Source organism: Mustela nivalis (genome assembly GCF_964662115.1).
Source record: "Mustela nivalis genome assembly, chromosome: 10".
NCBI classification, from domain to species: Eukaryota; Metazoa; Chordata; class Mammalia; order Carnivora; family Mustelidae; genus Mustela; species Mustela nivalis.
In genome coordinates this window covers 19,806,227-19,819,658 of record NC_139029.1, presented here as the reverse complement: position 1 = coordinate 19,819,658, position 13,432 = coordinate 19,806,227, and the positions used below count along the sequence as shown (strand labels likewise).

The 13,432-nt window shown below is 46.4% G+C and overlaps 1 protein-coding gene and 1 long non-coding RNA gene across 5 annotated transcripts in view; one reads left to right on the top strand and one right to left on the bottom strand.

The window, feature by feature from the left end:
• WASF2 (WASP family member 2) overlaps window positions 1-13,432 on the top strand; it is a 937,387-nt gene that overhangs the window by 368,057 nt on the left and 555,898 nt on the right. The gene's annotated exons all lie outside the window — the stretch shown is intronic.
• On the bottom strand, window positions 1,821-7,164 carry LOC309841663. 2 transcript variants are annotated; one of them, XR_014299234.1, is made up of 3 exons: window positions 7,040-7,164; window positions 5,377-5,571; window positions 1,821-2,730 (listed from the first exon to the last, which is right to left on the bottom strand). It is a non-coding gene; the product is annotated as an uncharacterized lncRNA (long non-coding RNA). The 2 variants fall into 2 exon arrangements; XR_014299235.1 differs by lacking the exon at window positions 7,040-7,164 and having other exon boundaries at window positions 5,377-5,698.

Below are 13,432 nucleotides of genomic sequence, written 5' to 3'. Positions count from 1 at the left end.
AGCGCCCAGCTTGTCGTATATTCTCAAACATCCTGCTGGCTGTGAGACAGAGTCCGTTCCTGGGATGGATACAAGGTGGAAAACAGAAGGACGACACCTAAACTGTGAAGACAGGAGAAGCTGGGTGACTTAACTACATGGGACGCTATTTTTGTAGATAAGCAAAGAGGTACAGTAATCACGAAAGCACATCGTCTTGTATCGAGAGACTGCACGTTTGACTTGCTTCCCTGTGGGAGGGGACAGAAGCTAGGGTGTCTTGCTGTCCTTCCGAGTGCAGCTAAGCAGTCGGACCTCACAGATGAACCTGAGCACAGAGTGGGGGTGTGGCTCTAGTTGGAAGCAGACAGAGGTAGAGAGGGGCCCATACTCTGTCACCCTGCTGAGTGACACAGGTCCGGAGGGAATGCAGACTATCGTGTGCAGGAAGCAGCAGTGTCTTCTTGCAGCCAGGCCAGACGCAGCCTGCCTCACTCCCGGATGTGTGTGGACACACCCGTCCCTTCCTCAGGGGTTCTGTGGTTGTCCTGCTTCAACTGTTTTTGCAAGCTTCCGAGGGCTGGGCCTGGGCTTTGCCCCCAGGAAGCTTGTGCCAGCAATCAGTGGTGGGTGTCCTTGCATTCGACAGATGGGCTGGCGTAGAAATAAAATGTGAACTCCAAGGGGCCCTGCTGCCTGCCTCAGACTGCTGGGGCTCATGGGTGAGGGGGCAAGTGCAGAGATCATGAGAGGCACATGTGGCCCTGTTCCGAGGAGGAGGCCCTTGGTCCTGTTCTTACCAGCCAAGGCATGTTTCCTGGAGGAAGTGACATTTTTTTTTAAAGATTTTATTTATTAGGGGTGCCTAGGTGGCTCAGTGGGTTAAAGCCTCTGCCTTCAGCTCAGGTCAAGATCCCAGGGTCCTGGGATCGAGCCCCACATTGGGCTCTCTGCTCCATGAGGAGCCTGCTTCCTCCTCTCTCTGCCTGCCTCCCTGCCTGCTTGTGATCTCTCTCTCTCTCTGTCAAATAAATAAATAAATTTTTAAAGATTTTATTTATTAGAACAAGCAGGGGGAAAGGAAGCAGACTCTCCACTTGAGCAGGGAGCCCGATGTGGGACTCCATCCCAGGACCCTGGATCATGACCTGAGCCCAAGGCAGATGCAACCAACTGAGCCACCCAGGTGCCCCAGGAAGTGACAGGGGAAGTGACACGTCTGATGCATCCGTTAGGAATGTTTCCAGCTGCATGGAATAATTAGCATAAACAAGCAGGGGAGTATTTTGCTCATGAAGTCTGGTGGCAGGCAGTTTCCGGTCTCGGTTACAGGCCCCACAGTGCTACCAAGGAACCAGTCTCTTCTGTGCTTCCCCTCCATTCTCTCAGCAGGCCTGTCATTTTATCCGTGCCTAATCTCATAGAAGGTTGTGGCAGCGCCACACCTCATCCCAACTGCGAGCAGAAAGAAGTCATCCAGGAAGCAAAATTCCCCTCCAAACATGTCATTCTCTAGAAGATGAATCACATGGCTACCTCCAGCTGTAAATTTCAGAGAATGGCCAGGGAGAATGGGCAGGCTGCAGACCAGCAGTTGCCCCTCGGGAGCGGGTGCCTACTGTTCTCAGTGAAGTTTTGTTGGTGAGGAAGGAGGAAAGGGACTGCCAAGTGTCTCGCACAGGTGGGCTAGGACTTGAGAAATGCTGTTTTAGGTGGAGGGCACAGTGTGCAGAGAGCCAGTGGGGTCCTATGCTGTGCTTGTGATGAAGTTCTAGAACCTAGGTGAGGTTCGGTGGGCTGAGGTCCGGAGTCGATGACCAAGAAAGAATTCTTGAGACATCTTTGGTGCAAAATGGTGGTTTATTAAAGCACAGGGACAGGATCCATGGGTAGGAATTGCTGCTGCCCGTTATCCTGAGGAGTGGCTGATTATATACACAGGAGTTGGGTAGGTAGGAACAAAGGGGGTGATGTTAGTCTCTAAGGAATTTTGGAAGCAAGGTCTGCAGGACCTTGAGGGGCTAGCTATTGTTGGGAGAAAGGTTATTTATTACTAGTAGTAAAAATCTAATTGTGAGTCCCTTTAGATGTGTATCAATGGGCCATATGCTTGGGAATGATTCTCGACACTATCTTGGAGATCTAGAGATAAAGTTTCACATTTCTCCTATCAAGTGTCCTTGTTAGTGAGATTTGGGTTTAGACGAAATTTAACTTTATAGGGCTTGAGGACCTGAGTTAATTGCTTCTGGAAATTGTGCTATTGATAGGTAACTTCTTTGTAGATCTCTAGGACATTTTGTAAACCAAGGGAGACTCCTGTCTTGTAGGATCGTGATTTCTGCAAGTTAACTATTTGTTTCTCGTTTATGGCAGTCAGGGATGGCTGAGGAATGTCACACACATTACCGAGGGGAGTGGGTGGAGAGGGGGTGCAAGGTGCTAGCTTTTGCTTTGTCCTCAGCCAGCCTCCTACTCCCTCATCATTCCCTTCTGAACAATTTTGACCCTTAAATCTTTAAGGTAGTTGAAGGTGGAAGGTCTCATCTTCTGTAACTTCTTCCTGCTGAATAGGGGCATAGAGCTGTCCCTACCTACTTGGGTCAATATTGATCAGTTGAGGACCGAATAGGGGAGTTCCGAAAGACAGAGGGAGCTGAATCCAGCGCTGACAGTGAAGAGGTGTCTTTGCTCGTGTTAAGGATCATCTGTCGTGGTGAAGTTATTGCAGTAATGGAGTCTTGGCACCAACTAGAGAAACATTGAACAAAGCAAGATATTAAGATTAATAAGGCGATAAAAATGAGAAGCCCGAAAATGAGATTTCTAATTGTTGGCCATAGTCCTCCTTCAAACCAGGAACTTAACCATTTACTGAGAGAGAGAGAAGGATCTTATAGAGCCTTAATCTGGGTATTCCTATCTTTTGTTAGTCCTTTGACATTTTTGTGATAGTCTGGGATGTACACACAATATTCTGTTTTGATAATTGTGCATGTGCCACCCTGTGCTGCTGTCAGGACATCTAAGGCCACCCTATTTTGTAGGACTGCCTTGCATATCTTTGAGACTTCGGTATTAAGTAGGGAGATGCTATTTAGTGAATCACTGAGTGCCTTTGTAGTATATTTATTAAGGGCTTTTGCATGCTAAATGACATCCTCTAGTCCCACAGATGGAGCAAAAATGGATGTTAAGTGATCATACCATTTAAAAACAGATCATGTCCATCTTTGCTTTAAATTGGGGAGATTAGCTGGAGTGGTGATGGTTTTAGTAATGAATCCAGGCAAATCCTAAAGTACAGCGACCTATCCACCCTGGAGGAAGGCAGGGCCACAGGTTAGTTCCACATATCCAGTGGGTTCTGTTTGGAGCTGACCATCTAATGCCAGGTCGCCTTACCCAATCAGTAGCAAACCAGTCAATAGCCTAGAGTACTATTACTTGGGAACACATTTCTAATGATAGCCATACTAGATGTCGTGTGTTATTTGCCCAAGTATCATACGTATGATTTTTTTGTTCCCAGCATAACAGGGGCATCTTAAATCTGGCCAACTAGAGTAAGCAAGATCAATAACCTCTGAACAGTTTGGCTCTATAGAGAAAGAAGTACAGTGGTCAGGTTCAGGCATACAGGTAACTAGGTTTAAAGTTTGACAAGTTTTGGGGCACCTGGGTGGCTCAGTGGGTTAAGCCGCTGCCTTTGGCTCAGGTCATGATCTCAGGGTCCTGGGATCGAGTCCCGCATCGGGCTCTCTGCTCAGCAGGGAGCCTGCTTCCTCCTCTCTCTCTCTCTGTCTCTCTGCCTGCCTCTCTGCCTACTTGTGATCTCTCTCTGTCAAATAAATAAATAAAATCTTTAAAAAAAAAAAGTTTGACAAGTTTTAAATATTATTTCTGGCATATCTGTAAGTATAGCCCAGTATTTAATAAATCAGCCTCCATCATCCATTGGTGGCCTTTGGCTTCTAAGACAAATCTGGACCTGATGTGAAGTCATTACAGTCAGGGACTGTCCCATGGTGAGCTTTGAGGCTTTTTTTTTTTTTCACGAGGAGGGCTGCTCTATGCTTAGCTAAAGCATCTGTTTGCAATTGTACCTCAACAGAGGTGGCTTCTAGGATAAATATGACTAAGGGATGAAACCATTAAGTAGCCCTTTGAGTGGTCCAGATTTAACAATATCCTGAATACAGAGGATCACTGGCAAGTGGGAGAAAACTTGTCAAGAGATAAGGGGAGTCCCCCTGCATCATCTAATCCACTCATAAAGAAAGTGGGGTCATCCATTATCTCCACAAGTCCATAGTTAATCCTATGGAGTGCGGTATGCTGGCTTTTAGGTAATTTCATTATTCCAGCCACACACAAGGTGATAGTTAAGTTATACAATTGTAGGGGAATCAATCCCATTTTCTAGTTGTTTAATCACGTGCCATGGGGTCTTGTTATTACCTCCATGAAATAATAAGATCGACTAAAGAAGCTATTTTGCAACTTCTCTGAAGTTTACCTCAAATTGTTTAGCTTAGGTAAACAAACATTTAAAGACAATCAAATCTATGGGGTGCCTGGGTGGCCCAGAGGGTTAAGCCTCTGCTTTGGCTCAAGTCATGGTCTCGGGGTCCTGGGATCGAGCCCTGCATTGGGCTCTCTGCTTAGTAGGGAGCCTGCTTCCCCCACTCTCTCTGTCTGCTTCTCTGCCTACTTGTGATCTCTCTCTGTATCAAATAAATAAATAAAATCTTAAAAAAAAAAGACAATCAAATCTAGAATTTAACATCCATAAAGGTGTGTTATTAAAACACTATTTTTCTCTCTAAAATAACCCTCATTTTCAGAGATAGCCAAATCAGGACTAATTTATTTGAGAAACAAGTCCAGTGTTAACAAACTTGGCCTAATTATTTACATAAGCTCAGCAAGAACAGGGAGTGTGATCATATAGATCTTTTAGAATCTGCTTTGCTCGAACTTTTTATTTATTTATTTATTTTTATTTATTTTTTATTTTTTATTTTTTTAAAGATTTTATTTACTTATTTGACAGACAGAGACCACAAGTAGGCAGAGAGGCAGGCAGAGAGAGAGAGAGAGAGAGAGAGAGAGAAGCAGGCTTCCTGTGGAGCAGAGAGCCCAATGCGGGACTCGATCCCAGGACCCTGAGATCATGACCCGAGCCGAAGGCAGCAGCTCAAACCACTGAGCCACCCAGGCGCCCCTGCTGGAACTTTTTATAAGGAATCTCTAGGTTGAACATTTTAGTATCCTCTCCAGGCCAGAAGCCAAGCCACATACTTGCCATCAGGCATGCCTGCAATACCTGTCGAGTTGGGCGAATTCCTCTTCCTGAGACTCTGCACCAACCAAGGAGTGACATTCTTTACTCACCTGGTGAGGCTGCTGGGAACTCTGTAAGCAAGGTATCAGGCCAACAGTCCCAAGGGGCTTTATGGCTCCAGGTTTCATAAAGTCAACCTTAGTTCCTTTAAGCTGTCTGGTCATATCTGAGTCTATGCATGTCTTTCTCAAATATGACATTCCAGTCAAAGGCTTGGTAAAATAACCCATGTTTCCAATGGTGTCCTGTTATAAGGAGAACAGATTCTTATTGAACTTATGCAAATGACTGATTGCCATGGAAGAAAGAATACTTACTGAGACCTTTTGGTTTCAGAGGGTTCAGATAGAGAGAAAAGTTGAATGCCTTGATTCGTTTACAAATGAGCACTTTTACATCTCTGTAAGTTACAGATAACTTAAGAAAAAGTATCCCTTGTCTGGAAGAGCAAACATTAGAGAACCAGCAATGTCTAAAATAAGACAAAACATTAAGAGACACAACACTATAATCTTTTAGTTCATTTAGTCCCATGTTACTAAATCTGGTGAATGCAGCTTTAGTTAGTTCTGGAAATTCTAACCCATTTAGTTTAATATATTGAATACCTGTATTTGTCCTGTAAGTACTTTATATGAATCTCCTTGAAGATAAAACTTTTACAAGAGAATCAAGACTTAGTTCAAGATTTAAATCTTGGGGAAGTTTGTTAAAACTCTTTAAAGCACCTGCTTAGGTGGGATTAGGGATGTTACAGATCTGATAAAACAAAACATAGAAACTGGTTTTTTTGGGCAGGCAAAGAGAAAACCATTTACATTTTCTTAACAGTAGATCAATTAATGTAAGAAAACTTTGTCCTTTTGAACAGAGAGAATTTCAGTCTTATACCAATGTACCTTTAAAACCCATTCATTTTAATCTTAGTCTGTCCTGACCATCCTAAATTCCATTCCAAAGATTTCCCTTCACAAACCTTCTATAGCTTTCCTTTGCATTCAGGTTTTGTCCCAAGCCATTTCTTTCCAAACAACCATCTCGTTTAGGACAAAATTACCTTTTATCTTTAATAAAACGCATTTCTATTCCTTAAATCTTTCTTATATATCATCTACTTTTCCACAGAGTTGTTTCCCTTATTTCCATCAGTCTTAGTTACACTAAGCAGAATTTTATACTCTTAGAAACACCTTAATCTCTAGTGAAGACTAAGTATTAATCAATTGTGAACTATTACAACAGAATTCTTCAGATGGCAAATTTATGAATCAGTTAAGTGTAAAACACGTTTACCAACAGATTTAAATACTCTTAGTTTCTTTGCAGTAAGAAGTCAAAAGCACAAACCTACATCCAGTAATTAACGACTTAGCATTTTATCTTGTTTGGTTAAGACTTAGATGTCCATAATTTAATTCCATTTGTCATCCAACCAAAACTTTAAACTTTCAGGTTACCAAAGACTTTGAAAGCTGTCTCAGCAATTACCCATTAAAACTTTGAGACAGACAATTAACCATCAGTTTAGTCATTTCTTTGCTAACAAATTTTAACAAATAACATGAGCTTATTTAACCTTTAGTAAACTTCGAAGTTTCACATTTACTGCTGGTAACATAAAAGACTTGTCTATCTTAATTAAACCAAAAAACTTAACTTAGTTCAAATACTGCTTTAAGTTCCACCTGGGCCCACTCCACTTTGAATATTTACCTGAGACATGGGTGGAAGGTTCTGGAGTGGGGGGTGTCAGGTCCAGGGGCTGCTCTTCTTGCTTCTTGACAGTGAGGAGAGAAGGAGCCACGGTGCATGATCTAGAGACTGGTCATGCAGGCTGTACACACGTTGGTGCAGAAACACGAGAAGGGGGAAACAGAGGAAACAAAGTGCTGCCTGGAGGCAGAGAAAGGATTCCTGGTTTTAGAGCTCATAAGCCCCAGCAGGAGCAGATGCCATGCTTTCCCACTGGCAAGGGGGGAGGGGCTAAGAGGTCCAAGTTGAGCCAGAGAAGACAGGGAAATTCCCCTGAAACAGAGAGAGTTTCGGCAGCTGCTTGGGAATATTCCTTATGGTTTCTGTCTCGAGTTAGACTAACCCCAGTTGGCTCCAGTTATAGCCATTAACACGGGAAATGAGTAAAGAAGAAGACCCCACATCTATTAGGAGGAACAGAGAGAAATAAGGTCAGAGTCCCCTTTGCTAGGGATGGCCCAGCAACCTGGGTTTACTAGAAGAAGGCTTATTTACGTAATTATCATCCAGTATGTCAGGAAGAAGTTTACTAGCTGACTCATTTGGGCAAACACATTCTGCAAAGCCCCTTAGTTTGGGGTCCTGGTGCAGAGCAATGAAGGCCTAGGTGTGAGCAATGAAGAGATCCTAGGTCCATTTGCTCTGTTCCTGCAGAGGAGATCTAACTGATAATTCCCACTGAGGCCATGCAGTGCTCTAGGAGCTCAGTCCTTTCCTAAGTTTTGCAATCCAAATTATTTCCAGTGGGTTAAAAGGCACCCCAAGGTAGAGTCTTTGGGAACTGAAGAAGCCTACTGAGGCCATGCTCCCAGAAAAGTAAAGAAGGTCCATTACCAAATCCCCCCCAACTCCAGGGTGGCGTCCCACGCAGGATATGTCAGAGGTTCCCATGTGTCAAAAGCGACCAGAGGTGTCCCTCAACAAAAATCGCTATTGATCACCATCCTGCCTTCCCTGGGAGGGCATTCCTGCCATAAAAGGCCCTGGAGGGGTGCTGGCATCCCTCCCCTTCCCCATTACATCCTAGGCTGCTGATGGGTGCCTGGTGAATGGACCAAAACACTGTGCCATGCCATGCCATCTTCTGTCCTGAAGCCTGCATACTGTTTTGCCATTTTAACCCATGGAAATACTAGAAAGGTTTTTACAAGGGGAGATTAACCAATTTCATACCTTTAAGTAGTCTGTAGAAGACACTGACAAGAAACAGTAAAGACTGAAATCCATCATGGTCTATGCGACATTCCAACACATGTGGTCCTTGCAGCCAACTTCCCCAGGAAAATGTCTCCCATTGCGTTTTAATTCAATCAGGTACTGGTTTCGGCCGGCTCCCAGTGGAGGTCTCTCTGCCAGAAGTGGCTAGACCAGGGATGTGGAGGGGATCACATTAGATCAATCAGGAGGAAACCTCACACGGAGTCTTAAGATTGGCAGCCATCCTGGTGACTTAGGTGGCTGTCCCATGCTCAAGAGAGACAACTTTATATAAGAACAGGAATAAAGAGAGGGTATCAAGTTTCTGGGTCTTACTGCCATTCCGGCCAGGGTACTAGCTTACAGCCAAAAGGCAGACACTCTCCTCCCCATAGAGCAGCCATGGGCTAGAGGATTACAACTGACATGCAAGTGTTCCAATAAGACCATACTCCTTGAAAACCCCCTGAAATGAGACTAAAGGAAAAGGAGAGAGAAAGTACTCACCAATTTTGCACTGGAGCTCAGAGTCCAAATGTAAAGACTCACAGCCCCACATTGGGCGCCATATGATGAAGTTCTAGAACCTAGGTGAGGTTCGGTGGGCTGAGGTCTGGAGCCGATGACCAAGAAAGAATCTTTGACACATCTTTGGTGCAAAATGGTGGTTTATTAAAGCATTGGGACAGGACCCGTGGGCGGAAGAGCTGCTGCCCATTATTCTGAGGAGTGGCTGATTATATACACAGGAGTTGGGTGAGAACAAAGGGGGTGATGTTAGTCTCTAAGGAATTTTGGAAGCAAGGTCTGCAGGACCTTGAGGGGCTAGCTATTGTTGGGAGAAAGGTTATTTATTACTAGTAGTAAAAATCTTCTTGTGAGACCCTTTAGATGTGTATCAATGGACCATATGCTTGGGAATGATTCTCGACACTATCTTGGAGATCTAGAGATAAAGTTTCACATTTCTCCTATCAAGTGTCCTTGTTAGTGAGATTTGGGTTTAGAAGAAATTTAACTTTATAGGGCTTGAGGACCTGAGTTATTTGCTTCTGAAAATTGTGCTATTGATAAGGTAACTTCTTTGTTTGTAGATCTCTAGGACATTTTGTAAACCAAGGGAGACTCCTGTCTTGTAGGATCGTGATTTCTGCAAGTTAAGTATTAGTTTCTCGCTTATGGCAGTCAGGGGTGGCTGAGGAATGTCACACACATTACTGAGGGGAGTGGGTGGAGAGGGGGTGCAAGGTGCCAGCTTTTGCTTTGTCCTCAGCCAGCCTCCTGCTCCCTCATCACTTAGAAGTGTAGAAGTGGGCGGAAGTGAGGCCGGGGACCTCGAAAACTCCTGTGAAGGAATTTGGGTTTCAGCCATGACATCCTACATTCCCAAAGGCACTAAAGCCTCCCCACTTCCTTTCTGGCACACGGTAGCGGCAGACCCATTTGAAGATGGGCCGTGCTCCCTGCCCATTCCCATAAAACTGTTCAGTGTGATTGTTTTGGTGATGACCGGCCTGGGAGAGGGGTGTACTTTGGGCAGTGAATTGAAACAGCAGGAGCCAAGATGTCTCCATTGCAGGACTGTGGCTGTGGCAGCTTCCCCAGACCCTTCATCTGTGAGCAGGTTAAGGGGCTTTTGGGGCAAGAAAGGCTCACTGGAGGAGTGTCAGGCCCCGGAGAGAATGACAGGCTGGGGGAGCCACTTCTGTCCCTCCTGCGGTTTGCTGTGAATAATGGAGCAGAGAGCCACCCCGCCCCCTCACATCTCCCCCTGTGCAGACAACTGGCTGCCTGTGGGACCACGGAGGTGAAACAGAAGGAGCCAGACAGGGAGGGTTAGAATCCCGGCTTAGGGGTGCAACTCAGCCTCAGCTTCCTCAGGGGTAAAATGGGAATAGTATCTTTTTTTTTTTTTTTAAGATTTTATTGTATTTATTTGACAGAGATCACAAGAAGGCAGAGAAAGAGAGAGAGAGGGAGAGAGGAGGAAGCAGGCTCCCCACTAAGCAGAGAGCCCGATGTGGGGGCTCGATCCCCGGGACCCTGGGATCATGACCCAAGCTGAAGGCAGAGGCTTTAACCCACTGAACCACCCAGGCGCGCCAGGAATAGTATCTTTAGAAAGAGGCGTGACCCCCTAAATCGTCAGTCGTTGCCCCCCAAACCCTCCCAATCACCCCAACCCTCCCACCCCTCCCACCTCTCCCCACCCTACCCCACCCCAGGGCCTGTGGCTCTCAGCCAGGCCCCACCTTGGAGCCTCTCTCGCTCCGCTTGGCTTCGCTAGAGCCCAGAAGGAGGTAGGGGGAGGTAGGAGGAGGAAGGAGTAAGCGTGGGAGGCTGCTGATGAGTCCTGGCCTGCAGCGAGGGTGGAGAGGTGCAGAAGGGAAGCAGGATCCGCCCCTCTCCATTTCCTCCCTCTCCCTCCCCCCTCCGCCCCCACCCATCCTGGCACAGCTTGCTGGAGGTGGTCCCTGCTTCTCCCCTTGAACCCGGGGAGCAGGGGGCTGTCTGACCCTGAGTGATGAGGCAGGAGCTCCGAAAAGGGCTAGGAGTCACCTCAGTCCATATCTGCTCTTCCACTCAGTAGCTTTGCAAATCCTGGCACATCATTTCTCCTCTCTGGGCTTTAGCTTCCTCCTCTTTGATAAAGCAAGGGTCAAAATACTTTCTCCATTCCCGTTCTACTACTACGAAGTCTGGTGAGTTTCTGTGCCTTATAAGAAGAACAAAGCTTGTAAATGGAGGCAACAGGCCCGCATTTGGCGCTGGAGGGACTGTAGCCTAGAAACTTCTAGAACCTCTGCATCCTCTGCTCTTCAGCCCCATTGTCCTGAGAATTAAGGAGATCAGAGCAACCGGATGCCTAGAGGGCAGTCCTCCCTGCCCCTCCTTCAGCACGGCTGCCCCAGGGATCCGGAGCCAGAGCAGAGAACGGAGCACACCTGGGAAACTTGGTGAAGAGGCAGGCTCTGGCCTCCCTGAAGATTCCCACGGAGGAAATCAGGGCTGGGGAGACTGACAACTGGATCTCTGGGATCGCCGTTCCCTGTGCCTGCGCTCGCACGTCAGGCAAGGCCAGGGAGTCCTGAGAAAGACACATACCCTAAGATTTCACGCACATGTGGAATTTAAGAAACAACATAGGAACAGAAAAGAGAGAGATGAATCGTAATATGGCCCCTTAATGATAGAGAACACACTGAGGGGGTGCTGGAGGGGAGGTGGGCGGGTGTGGGTGGTTGGATGGGTGAGGGGTTTTTCGGAGGAGCACTGGGTGTTGTAAGTGATGAATCACTACACCTGAAACTCACATACACTGTTGACTAACTGGAATTTAAATTAAAACTTGGAAGAAAAAATAAATACAGAAGTAAAAAACAAACAAACAGGGGCGCCTGGGTGGCTCAGTGGGTTGGGCCGCTGCCTTCGGCTCAGGTCATGATCTCGGGGTCCTGGGATCGAGTCCCGCATCGGGCTCTCTGCTCAGCAGGGGCCTGCTTCCTTCCCTTCCCCTCTCTCTGCCTGCCTCTCTGCCTACTGTGATCTCTCTCTGTCAAATAAATAGATAAAATCTTTAAAAAAAACAAACAAACAAACAAACAAAAAAACCAAAAACCAAAAACAGTCCGTCCACGTGAGGAAGTGGATGAGTGGAGGGTCGAAAGGTGGGTTCTGTCAGGGATGCCAATGGCCCAGTCCTCTCCCTGTGCCTTGGTGGGGAGTAGGTATGCTAGTTGATAAGTGCCTTTGGGTGCTGGAAGGAAGTCCCTGCTTCTTCCAAAGTTCCTCCAAGCCTGCTCTGCAGGATGGGCTGTCCACCTTGGAATCATTGGGTGCTTGTTAAAAATTCGTTTCCTGGGCCCATCACCAGCACCGCTGGATCAGAATTTCTCTCTCTCTCTGTCTCTCTCTCTCTCTTTTTTTTTTTTTTTTTTAAGATTTTGGTTTTTGTTTTTAATTTATTTGACAGAGATCACAAGTAGTCAGAGAGGCAGGCAGAGAAAGAGAGAGAGAAAAGGAAGCAGGCTCTCCACTGAGCAGAGAGCCCGATGTGGGGCTTGATCCCAGGACCCTGACATCATGACCTGAGCCGAAGGCAGAGGCTTTAACCCACTGGATCAGAATCTCTTAACGATTATTAATCTCTTAATCTCTGAGAAGCTGTTTTTGTTTAAATCTTTATTTTATTTTATTATTATTATTTTTTAAGATTTTATTTATTTATTTGACAGAGAGAAATCACAAGTAGACGGAGAGGCAGGCAGGCTCCCTACTGAGCAGAGAGCCCGATGCGGGACTCGATCCCAGGACCCTGAGATCATGACCTGAGCCGAAGGCCGCTGCTTAACCCACTGAGCCACCCAGGCGCCCCTAAACCTTTATTTTTGATACGTTCTTCAACTGAGTCTGATGTGGAGAGAGGATTTGACCCCCAGTTCTGGGACGCAGGTAGAAACTTAGGTAAATGAAGTGATTTTCATTTACTGAGTTCTTGTTATAGGCCAGGCATCATGTTAGGTATAGAGTAGGGAGTACGTGTGGCATCACGCAGCAGACTGAGGCTTGGAGATGCTCACTAGAGGCTTGAGTTGAAGATCAGAGGCAGTGGTCAAACCCCAGGCTAGTGGATTCTTCGAGCTGGTATTTGAGAATGTCCCCCAGTGCAATGGCCTAGTTTGCTTTTTGTCTGTGTCCGGATATTTTGCTTCCTGCTAAGCCCAATCAGATATTTTGGTGGATGAGGCAGAGACAAGGAGTGACTTTCAGCACAGAGGCCCACAGGGTTTAGGCCTTCTAGGCTTTTGACAGAACTTTGGTCTTCGGCCTTGGTCAGATGAGGGACTCCTCAGAACAAGGATCTGTCTTCTCCTTCAGACTGGTGGCTCACAAGGGCAGTGATGGCTGTGTCTCCCCCTCAGAGGGGTGGATTCTTAAGGCAGAATTTCCTCTTTTCCAACAGACTGGACATCCCCCAGGGAAAGGCTGTCTCTTCCTTGGTTGGGGGCATTGGTGGGCAGGCTCTGTCATACCCGTTGTACTGCAGCTCCCTGTGGGCATGGCTGGCTATGTGTCCCCTCAGATAGGGGTATCTTCTGAGAGGAGCTTTTGGTCTTTTCTGTCAGCTTGGGCTCACTGGACTTGGGGCTGTGACCA